We start from the raw sequence: 11,712 nt of genomic DNA, 5'->3' as shown, positions 1-11,712 counted from the left end.
CACGCAAATCGAGGCAAAAGATGAGAGAAAATGAAGAATTTGACAAAGAAAACTCGGCTGCTTCGGACCTCCTTTTATAGGTGCTGAACCCTCGCACGTACGCGGGGCGTACGAGGCTACGCGGGGCGTACGCCTTGGTGGTCGTCAGCGCTTACGTCACCGGGCCCTCTACGTCATCGCTTACGACTTCAGACTACTCGAGTGCCCCTCGCTGTACGCGGGGTGTACAGCAGTACGTGCTGCGTACTTCGGATAGACCGCCTCATCCTTCTTCGGATAATATCGGAGTTAAATTAAAATAAATATAAAATATTTATTAAAACTTCAAAAATTCATATCTCCTTCATACGAACTCCGTTTTTGACGTTCTTTATATCCACGCGAAGGTGAGACTGCGCTCTACAACTTTCGTTTAGACTCCGTCGGCTAATTTTGACTTTTATTTTTTATTATTTATTTTTAGAAGGCTCGGACAGGAAAACTTCGTTATTAAATCATAACTTCTTCGTCCGACGTCCGTTCTCGCCTATCTTTTCATCGTTTCGCTACTAACAACGAGACCTTCGATTCTCATTTAGATTGTTTCGGCTAGAAATCGCTCGATCTCAAATCGAGTATTCGGGCTGCCTACTGCCACGTCGAAACTTCAGAAAATCATAACTTCATCATACGAAGTCAGATTTGGGCGTTCCTTTTATGCACGCTCTCGGTTTAACGAAATCTACGACTTTCGTTTAGATCACTAAGGCTAAATATCGCTCTATCTTAAATTCATATTTTACATCACTCGGCGTCGTGCCGGTTCTGTCTCGAAACTTCGACAGGTCATAACTTCTTCGTTATAACTCGGATTTTGGCATTCCTTATATCTCCGGAATCCTTGTTTCGACCACTACAACTTTATGCAAAGATATCGGGCTTATCTCACACTTAAATTTTGATGCTTATTTTATTCTTAATTCGTTAAATTATAAAAATCAAGAAAATAAACACATAAATCACATAATTCACATAATTCACATATAATACATTTTTATTATTTCAAATTTAGTTACAAAGGTTAACCTAGACTATTACATTGCTAAAAATGGCAAGCCCAGAAACACGGGCGTTACAATTCTCTCCACCTTAGAATGATTCCGTCCCCGGAATCACACACCAGCAAACAAATGCGGATAGCGACTCATCATGTCACTCTCCGTCTCCCAGGTGAGATTTGGCCCATTCGTGTGTTTCCATCGGACAAGCACTAACTCCACCATCTTACGTCGTAATTTCTTAGTCTTTCGGTCAACAATTGCCTCCGGTTCCTCAATCAACCTTTTGTTCTCATCGATCCTCAACTCTGAAAGTGGAATTATGTCGGGAACTTCTCCCGTGAACTTCCTCAAATAACACACATGGAAAGTGTTATGAATTCCATTCAGTTCTTCTGGTAGTTCGAGCTTGTAAGCTTGGTTCCCAATCCTCTGAAGAACTTTAAACGATCCAATAAACCTTGGAGTTAACTTTCCCCTTTTTCCAAATCTTATAAGTCTCTTCCACGACAAGACTTTAAGCAAAACCGAATCTCCAACTTCAAAAGTCATCAGTCTTTGCTTTTTGTCAGCATAACTCTTTTGACGATCCTGAGCTGCTAACATTCTCTCCCTAATTATTTTCAACTTTTCAGCAGTTTGATGGACTATCTCCGGCCCCATAAACTGCTTTTCCCCAGCCTCAAGCCAACAAGACGGCGTACGACACTTCTGTCCATACAAGGCTTGATAAGGTGCCATCTTTATGCTCGAGTGAAAACTATTATTATAGGAAAATTCTACCAAAGGTAAATGTTCATCCCAATTACCTAGGAATTCCAAGGTACACGCTCTCAACATATCTTCAAGTGTTTGTATCGTCCGTTCGCTCTGACCATCAGTCTGCGGATGGTAAGCTGTACTTAAACACAACTTGGTACCCAATTCCTCTTGTAGACTTTTCCAAAATCTTGAGGTGAAACGACTATCACGATCCGACACAATTGTTAGCGGAACACCGTGAAGTCTCACAATTTCCTTCACATAAGAATTCGCAAGCTTTTCCATAGACCATTTCTCATTGGCTGCTATGAAATGCGCACTCTTAGTGAATCGATCGACGACCACCCAAATCATGTCGTGACCATTCTTTGTTCTGGGTAGTTTAGTGACAAAATCCATAGTAATGTCTTCCCACTTACCCATAGGCACAGGCAATGGTTCTAAACTCCCGTACGGTTTCTGATGTTGTGCCTTGACTCTTGCACAAGTCACACACTCGGCCACATACTTCGCAATGTTGAGCTTCATCGTCGGCCACCAATAATAGGGTTTCAGGTCCCTATACATTTTAGTGCTACCGGGATGAATTGAGTACATGGTCTTGTGAGCTTCTCCCATCAGAAGATCTCTGACTCCTCCTGTCTTAGGTATCCAAATCCGATCTTGGAACACCTTCAGTCCGTGACTGTTTACACCGAACACCAACGTTTTGCCCAAACGTTCCTCCTTCCGATCATTCTTCTCCGAAGCTTCCTCTTGAGCTTTCTTTATACTTTCTAAAATGGTTGAGACAACTTCAATTCTCAACGCTCTTGGCCTTCGCTTTTCAAGATTGACTTTCCGACTGAGAGCATCAGCAACAACATTGGCCTTACCGGGGTGGTAAAGTATTTCACAGTCGTAGTCTTTAAGTAGTTCCAGCCAGCATCGTTGCCTCATATTCAATTCTTTCTGACTAAAGAGATATTGGAGACTCTTATGATCAGTGAAAAGTTTGCAGTTTGTGCCATAGAGGTAATGCCTCCATATTTTCAGAGCGAAAACTACCGCTGCCAACTCCAAATCATGAGTCGGGTAGTTCTTTTCATGCTCTTTCAGCTGTCGAGATGCATACGCGATCACCTTATCTCTTTGGGTCAAAACACAACCCAATCCAACACCAGACGCATCGCTATAAACAGCGAAGTCTTCAACTCCATCGGGTAGAGAAAGTATCGGTGCCTCGCATAGTTTCTTCTTTAGCTTCTCGAATGCTTCTTTATGCTTATCACTCCAAGCATAAGTAGCTCCTTTGTGGGTCAAAGCTGTTAATGGACTAGCAATCGAAGAAAAGCCTTGGATAAACCTTCGGTAATATCCGGCTAATCCTAAAAAGCTTCGAATCTCCGTGGGACTTTTCGGTTGTTCCCACTTCATTACAGCTTCAATCTTTGCTGGATCAACCATTATACCTTCTTGGTTGACCACGTGACCCAAGAATTGGACTTCTCGAATCCAAAAATCACATTTGGAGAACTTCGCATACAGCTTCTCCTTCTTCAAGACTTCCAAAACTTCTCGCAAGTGTCTGCCATGCTCCTCTTAGCTTTTTGAATAAATCAGAATGTCATCTATGAACACTATCACAGATTTATCAAGGAACGGGTTACAAACTCTGTTCATTAAATCCATGAATGCTGCGGGAGCATTGGTTAGTCCAAACGACATAACCAAAAACTCATAGTGTCCATATCGGGTTCTGAATGCAGTCTTCTCTATATCCTGCTCTCTTACTTTTAGTTGATGATATCCTGACCTCAAGTCGATCTTTGAGAAATAACTTGAACCTTGTAGCTGATCGAATAGGTCATCAATCCTCGGCAACGGATATCTATTCTTTATTGTTGCCTTATTCAGCTCTCGGTAATCAATGCACATCCTCATCCTTCCATCTTTCTTCTTTACGAATAACACCGGAGCTCCCCAGGGTTATGAACTAGGTCTAATGAAACCTTAGTCCAATAACTCCTGAAGTTGCATCATTAGCTCCTTCATCTCCGTCGGTGCTAATCGATAAGGTGCTTTTGCAATTGGCGTTGTTCCGGGCAACAAGTCAATATGAAATTCTACTTGTCGATCGGGCGGTAATCCAGGAAGATCTTTAGGAAATACTTCCGGATAATCACACACAACAGGAATATTTTGCATCACCTTCTTTTCCTTCTTAGCATCGATCACGAATGCTAAATATGATGTACATCCCTTGGTCAAACACTTTCTGGCTTTCATTAGAGAAATGATTCCAGAATTTACTCTGCGTTTATCTCCATACACCATAAACGATTCCTTTCCAGGCGGATTCACTTTCACTATTTTCTTCTTGCATAAAATTTTGGCATCATTGGCACTAAGCCAATCCATTCCCAAAACGATGTCGAAACCATTAAGTTCTATAGGTAATAATTCCTCGTGGAACTTATTCCCATTCAAATCAATTAAAATGTTTTTCATATGATGGCTAACAGGTACAATCTTGCCACTAGCAACTTCGACTAATAAAGCATTATCTAGTCTCACAATAGGCAAAGCTAGTTTTCTACCAAATTCATGCGATATAAAGGAGTAGTTGGCTCCAGAATCAAATAAAATTTGGGCAGGCAATTTGTTAATGAGAAAGGTACTTGAAGCGACATCAGCTTCATCTTTAGCAGCTTCCAGTGTCATCTGGAATGCTCTCGCCTTTGGCTTTGGCGGAATGTTGGGTCTTGCCGCCTCCTTCTTCTTCGGACAATCCCTTGAGATGTGCCCCTCCTCACCGCAACCATAACAAACATTCTTGGTGAAGGTGCATTCGTTGGCATAATGCCCTGGCTTTCCACATTTGTAGCATGTGGTTTCCCCGCCACACTTCCCATGATGCTTCTTCTTGCACTTGTCGCACCATTTCACCTCTACCTTTCCTCCACTTCCTCTTGAACTAGACTTCGAGAATTTACTTTTCTTGCTGGACCCTGAAAATCCATCGATTTTCCTTTTCTCACCAACCTCTGACCTTTCTAGACCTTTTTCCCTGATTTGGGTCTCAACATTTCTAGCAGCCCAGATGGCGGCTTTCAATGTGGTTGCTTGCTTAACCATTGGACCATAGTCCGCTGGTAGTCCAAGGGCAAACTTGTTGACCTTAGAGAGTTCTGTAGGCACCAAATATGGGATAAACTTCATCTTTTCCGTGAAACTTGTAGCGTATTCAGTAACGCTCAATTTCCCTTTCTTCAAATTCTGAAACTCATTACTGATTTCCAGAAGGTCCTGCTCGGAGCAGTATTGCAGTTTTAGTTGTTCCAGAAAGTCTTCCCAAGACATTTTGCTTGTTTCTCCCTTGGGCATAGAGTCAGCTAACAGCTTCCACCAACTCAACACGCCAGATTTTAGCAGAGGGATCGCAAGAGCGGTCTTCTGCCTGTTGCTGCATTCGCAACTTTCAAACATAGTCTCCATTTCAGAGACCCAGTCCATAACTTGCACCGGCATCGGGCTTCCGGATAGGCATGGTGGTTTGGATGCCATGAAATCCTTATACTTGCACCCACGACCATCATTTCCTCCATACTGGTTATTGCGTCTAACCACTGGTTGTTCGTCTTGACCAATGATCCCACTAAAGTTTTCTCCTTCAGACTGCCCTCCATTCTCCTCGGGCTCTTCCGCTTGAATTGACGGTTCTTCACGATTCTGCCTAAGCAGGCGTCTTGTTTCTTCCATCTGACGATCCAACATCATTTGAATCATCACTTGTACACCAACCATTGTTATCGGCTCAGGTGCAGCAGCTACGACAGGTACTTGCTCGATTACAGGCGGTTGATTCCTGTTTTCATTAGCATTTCCAACTCCGCTTCTTGTTCTCACCATTTTGATCTATACACCGAATAATTTCACCTTATTACTCCAAACGATTACATGCTAGTTCTAATATCGTATACATACGCTTAGAATCCTAAACACATAAACCTTCAGATCCGGTTGGCAACAAACCATAGATCCGAACAAATAATATCATATATGGCAACATATAACATTTAGCACATAAAAGCATTTTAGGCAACTTTCCTAAAATAAACTAGTGATCGTGTCTAAAATTTATTAGACACACACCTCACAATCTCCACTTAGCATCCTAAGTTTAAGTTTAGAAATCCTACAAATTCCTAGTTCGCTTAAACTAATGCTCTGATACCAACTGTGACATCCCCAAAATCTCGGCCAGAAAAGACCGATTTCATTTATGCTTTTTAAAATAATTTTCAGAGTAAATCCTTTTAATTTTAAAAGAGATGCGGAATTTGTTCCCAAAAACAAAACATGATAAAATAGATATTTATCAAAACATTTCATAAGACATATGATTTCATTTCATATTCAAAAGTCGGGATGTCATGTTCCGATACAGATCATAAAGCATAAACGATAGCATTACAAGTCATTCAACAAATATATACATATACAGACTTGTAAACAAAACAACTTGATGTTCGCCCATCTTAAGCTCTTGCGCCACTTCCTGTAAAATAAATCAACTGAGTGGGTCAGGCTTGGGAGCCTGGTGAGCATATAGGGTTTTCAACCCACAATAATTATATTTAATTTCAACAATCAACAATAAACCCGATTACCCATTCCCGTTATCCTCACCTTACGTTCCTAAAAATAACGTCTATTATAAGGAACCTATTTCAGGATTTTTCATCGGGATGGACATTACTGCAGAGGGGCTTCCTCAACATTAAGTGTCCTAAAGGCAACCATGTGGGGGATAGAGTACACCGGTGAACACGTCGTTCACAACACCTACAGGTAATGAGCCTGCTAGTGTTCCACAGGACAGTCTAGAATAGTCCGTGGTCGTCATCCATACTCTGCTGAATGACTAGAATAACACCAATAACACCGAGGCCTCTCATCTGTTTATTACACACCAATTATCTACCCATGTTCTACCCAACAGATTAGTAGATAAAAATATACATTTTTATACATAGTTTAAAAACCTGTATAACATGTTTTAATCAATACATATTCCACATAACAGATGAGGCATACACACATAACACGTATTTCATAGAGAATACATCAGATCTATAAGATAGAAGAGGGTGAATATACACTCACACGTATAACAACCAAGTATATACACATAACACGTATTTTATAGGAAATACTTCATAATATTGCGTTGGAATGAAAATAACTACACACTCACTTGATCAGAAGATGATCGGGCAGCACTACGGCTTGCAGAAGAGGTGTTTCTCCGTAGATCTGGAAGATCTTCACAAAACCGGGCTCCTCGCGGGCAGCGTTTCGGCTCGGGAATAATGCTCTTCGAGATCCTCGGGGCTTCGGATCTTGCTTCGGGGCTCGGGAATATTACTGGGGCTTTGGGGTATGATTGGCACGCAAATCGAGGCAAAAGATGAGAGAAAATGAAGAATTTGACAAAGAAAACTCGGCTGCTTCGGACCTCCTTTTATAGGTGCTGAACCCTCGCACGTACGCGGGGCGTACGAGGCTACGCGGGGCGTACGCCTTGGTGGTCGTCAGCGCTTACGTCACCGGGCCCTCTACGTCATCGCTTACGACTTCGGACTACTCGAGTGCCCCTCACTGTATGCGGGGCGTACAGCAGTACGCGCTGCGTACTTCGGATAGACCGCCTCATCCTTCTTCGGATAATATCGGAGTTAAATTAAAATAAATATAAAATATTTATTAAAACTTCAAAAATTCATATCTCCTTCATACGAACTCCGTTTTTGACGTTCTTTATATCCACGCGAAGGTGAGACTGCGCTCTACAACTTTCGTTTAGACTCCGTCGGCTAATTTTGACTTTTATTTTTTATTATTTATTTTTAGAAGGCTCGGACAGGAAAACTTCGTTATTAAATCATAACTTCTTCGTCCGACGTCCGTTCTCGCCTATCTTTTCATCGTTTCGCTACTAACAACGAGACCTTCGATTCTCATTTAGATTGTTTCGGCTAGAAATCGCTCGATCTCAAATCGAGTATTCGGGCTGCCTACTGCCACGTCGAAACTTCAGAAAATCATAACTTCATCATACGAAGTCAGATTTGGGCGTTCCTTTTATGCACGCTCTCGGTTTAACGAAATCTACGACTTTCGTTTAGATCACTAAGGCTAAATATCGCTCTATCTTAAATTCATATTTTACGTCACTCGGCGTCGTGCTGGTTCTGTCTCGAAACTTCGACAGGTCATAACTTCTTCGTTATAACTCGGATTTTGGCATTCCTTATATCTCCGGAATCCTTGTTTCGACCACTACAACTTTATGCAAAGATATCAGGCTTATCTCACACTTAAATTTTGATGCTTATTTTATTCTTAATTCGTTAAATTATAAAAATCAAGAAAATAAACACATAAATCACATAATTCACATAATTCACAAATAATACATTTTTATTATTTCAAATTTAGTTACAAAGGTTAACCTAGACTATTACATTGCTAAAAATGGCAAGCCCAGAAACACGGGCGTTACATCATACATGGCACATATAAACGACTAAACTTATCACATACAATGCATATAACTCATAACATATCCAACCTTCCAGTCACACAATAAAACCCTTCTGGGTACAGTATAGTGAGAAAACTCACCTCGTGGAAAGTCTAAGATCTCACGTACTCGCTATCTCCAAATCCCAACGACGACTCTACCTCGCCTAATCATAAAAATATCATTTTAATAATCAAAGACTTCCACAACTAACTTTACCCCTTATCATCATTCCTCAGAGGGTAAAAGACCATTTTACCCTTCCGGCTCTGTTTATGCATGTATACTCATAAAGTCGAGACCTTTAAGCCTTGGCATGGCTGTAAAGGCTCCAAAACTTCTTAACATCATTCTATTCCAACTCAAGGACCTAGATCTCATGCATGGTGCAACATTCAAGTCCAAGATATCATTTTTATGAGTCTACAACTCCAATAGACCAGAAATATGATGGATCTAAGCTGATGGAGACCATTTGCACAAAAAGTCTCCACCTTTGGGGCTAAAACCCTAGAAAATGGTACTTGAAGCATATAACATGAACCATATGTCAAGATCCGAACTTTTTACCTAATAATGAAGCTTTAACCCTTGCAAAGCTCAGATCCACACTTGAACACCACTTCTAGCCTTCCCAATGAGCTCTTCTTCTCCTTTGCTACCTTGGAATGGCACCACCAAGCTTAGAATACTCACAAAATGTCCTAAAAATGAATGCACACTCTCTTTAGGGTTTCTCTCTGAGGGATGGTGGCTGGGAAGTCCAGCCACACATTCCTTTTTATAGCCCTCCGAATGAATTAGGGTTTTTAGGTCTGGACCGGTTACGCCTAGCGTAACCTTGGGTACGCCCAACGTACCCGAGGGTAAACGCATCCAAATGAAGCGCACGAGTACGCGCAGTGTACTCCTGGTACGCCCAGCGTACTCGCCTAACATGCAAACCCTAAATGGCAATATATCAAAGATGCAGGGCTAAATAGAAGGATACCTGGATTTCAGGATGTTACAATAAAATATGCAGGTTTACATGTCAGATTTAACATTTTTACTTGGACTTGTTCAAGATGTGATGGCCTTACCACGGTACTTGGCACAGTTTATATGAAAACTGAAAAACAGTATTTTTCATATTATGTTGCTTTGTTGTTATCTTGAATCAAGGTTTTGAAGTACTAGAGCTGATTGTTGATGTTGAGAACTGTCTTCAGGCCTTTGTTGGGGTCGCAGATGATCTGGATGCAATTGTTATTGCATTCAGAACTGTTCCCTAACACCCTGAGTTTAGTTTCATCACCATCATACAGTTTAGATACATCAAGACCGTTTGCAAAAATCTAAAAATACAACAAATTATGAGGTTACATACACTCTAGTAATTTTTACTCTCAGAAGGACGATTTACAGGTCTCAAGCTGTAACGACCAAAAATTTCAACACAATTTAAACTTTTCAAAAACAATCCATTTTAATAACGTCATTACAAAAAGGTTTTCAATACATTTGTTAAAAGAGTATTCCCAGAATCACGCCATAAACATAAACGCGAGGAGCGGTACGATCACGCCTTCGCCTTGCCACGGTCTCCTGAAGAACCTGAAAGACATTTAAACCACAATTGTAAGCCCGAAAGCTTAGTGAGTTACCCCAAAAATACCAACCACATATACGCCCTTCCAGGCTACGACCTTCCGGTCCAAAACATATTGCCTTCCGGCCCATAACATATTGCCTTCCGGCCCATAACATAAAGAGCATACATAACATAACAAAACATAGAACAGCCATGCATATCGGGTCTACTGTGTGACTGGTCCGCCGTATCGGCCTTCAGTCCACCCTCCGTGTCTAGTCATGTCCTTTGAGTCTGCAGTGTGTTTGGTCCGCCCGCACCGGGCCTTCAACCCACCTGATCCACTCTCTGAGTCTACAGTATGACTGGTCTGCCCGCATCGGGCCTTCAGTCAGCCTGGACCACTCTCCGAGCCTCGGCACGTCTGGTCCACCCTTGTGGGGCCTACAGCCTATCCGGACTGCTCGCTGGGCCTTCGGAACAACCGGTCCGCCCTGGGTGTCTTGGCCTACAGCACAAAGCAGGACCTGCCTCAACCCAACTCCAGTCCAAAACAACCATATGCACATATCATACAATCATATAACAGTTCATAGTCCACAAACCGATCAAGCAGATCACATAACATATCATTACCCTAACCAGGATACCGACCTAACTGGTCACTTGCATAGCATCACTCTACATATCGGGAAATCGACCTTAACCATGTTTCTAACATATACCATCCTAGCTACCAGGATGCAGACATATCAAAGCAATAACATAACAACCATATCCGAATCTCAATCCAATAAAGGGCCGACCTTGGTGCCTTAGACCCTGTCGATATAGTGAGGATAACTCACCTTGCGAATGCCGATACTCTGAAATGAAGAAGCAGACTCTCGAACCACCAACTCACCGCCAATCCCGAACTAACCATCATAACAAAATAAGCATTAGGTCAATCATACTTCCACTTATCGGGCCAAGACCAAATTCCAAATCCCATACAAAGTCCAACATTGGCCCAATTTACCAAATTGGGCCCACTTCACCAAATGGGCCTAGAACCAATGTCCATAAAAATTATTGGGCCCAAAATACTCTATCCATAAATTCCCATACTTGGCCCAATAACCAATTGTCCATCAACGGCCCAAACTCAAAGCCCAAAAATGAAAGTCCAACAAGAGGAGTACGTTGGGCGTACCCTCCTTGGTACGCTGGGCGTACTGCAATGAAACGCAAATGAGGATCGGGGCTTTGGCCCGCTACACGGGGCATAATCAAGGGTTACGCGGGGTGTAACTGCAATACTCAATAAGCCCTTTTAACCTCTTAATGGCTTAAGCTCTTAAGCCCAAACTTCAGATCCATAGGCCAAATATGATTAGAATTCATAAAGTCTCAGACTTTATCACTTGGGACGTCCTTAAGCTCTTAATCCAAGGTCTTAATCCATTAAGACCAATATATCTCACACATGGAACAACTACAGCCCTTGGGACCTCATTTTTCTCACTCAAGACCTATCCAAAGGTCTGAAAGGACAGATAATCTTGACCAAATCGAAATATGCAACAAGGTGAGGACTTTTGGGACAAGAATGGTGACAAAGCTTCAAAATATATAGATCTATACAATATGAAGGTCAAGCAAGAAGATTTATACCTCAAAAAAGCTCCAAAGGATGGTATCTCTTCAGATCTACAAGCTCCACACGTTCTTCTTCTTCTTTGACAACTTCTCCTTTCTCCTTCAAGCCTTTCTTTTGCCAAAAAGAGCTT

Source organism: Lactuca saligna, chromosome 6 (genome assembly GCF_052625555.1).
Source record: "Lactuca saligna cultivar CGN05327 chromosome 6, ASM5262555v1, whole genome shotgun sequence".
Lineage (NCBI taxonomy): Eukaryota > Viridiplantae > Streptophyta > Magnoliopsida > Asterales > Asteraceae > Lactuca > Lactuca saligna.
This window is presented reverse-complemented; position numbering follows the sequence as displayed.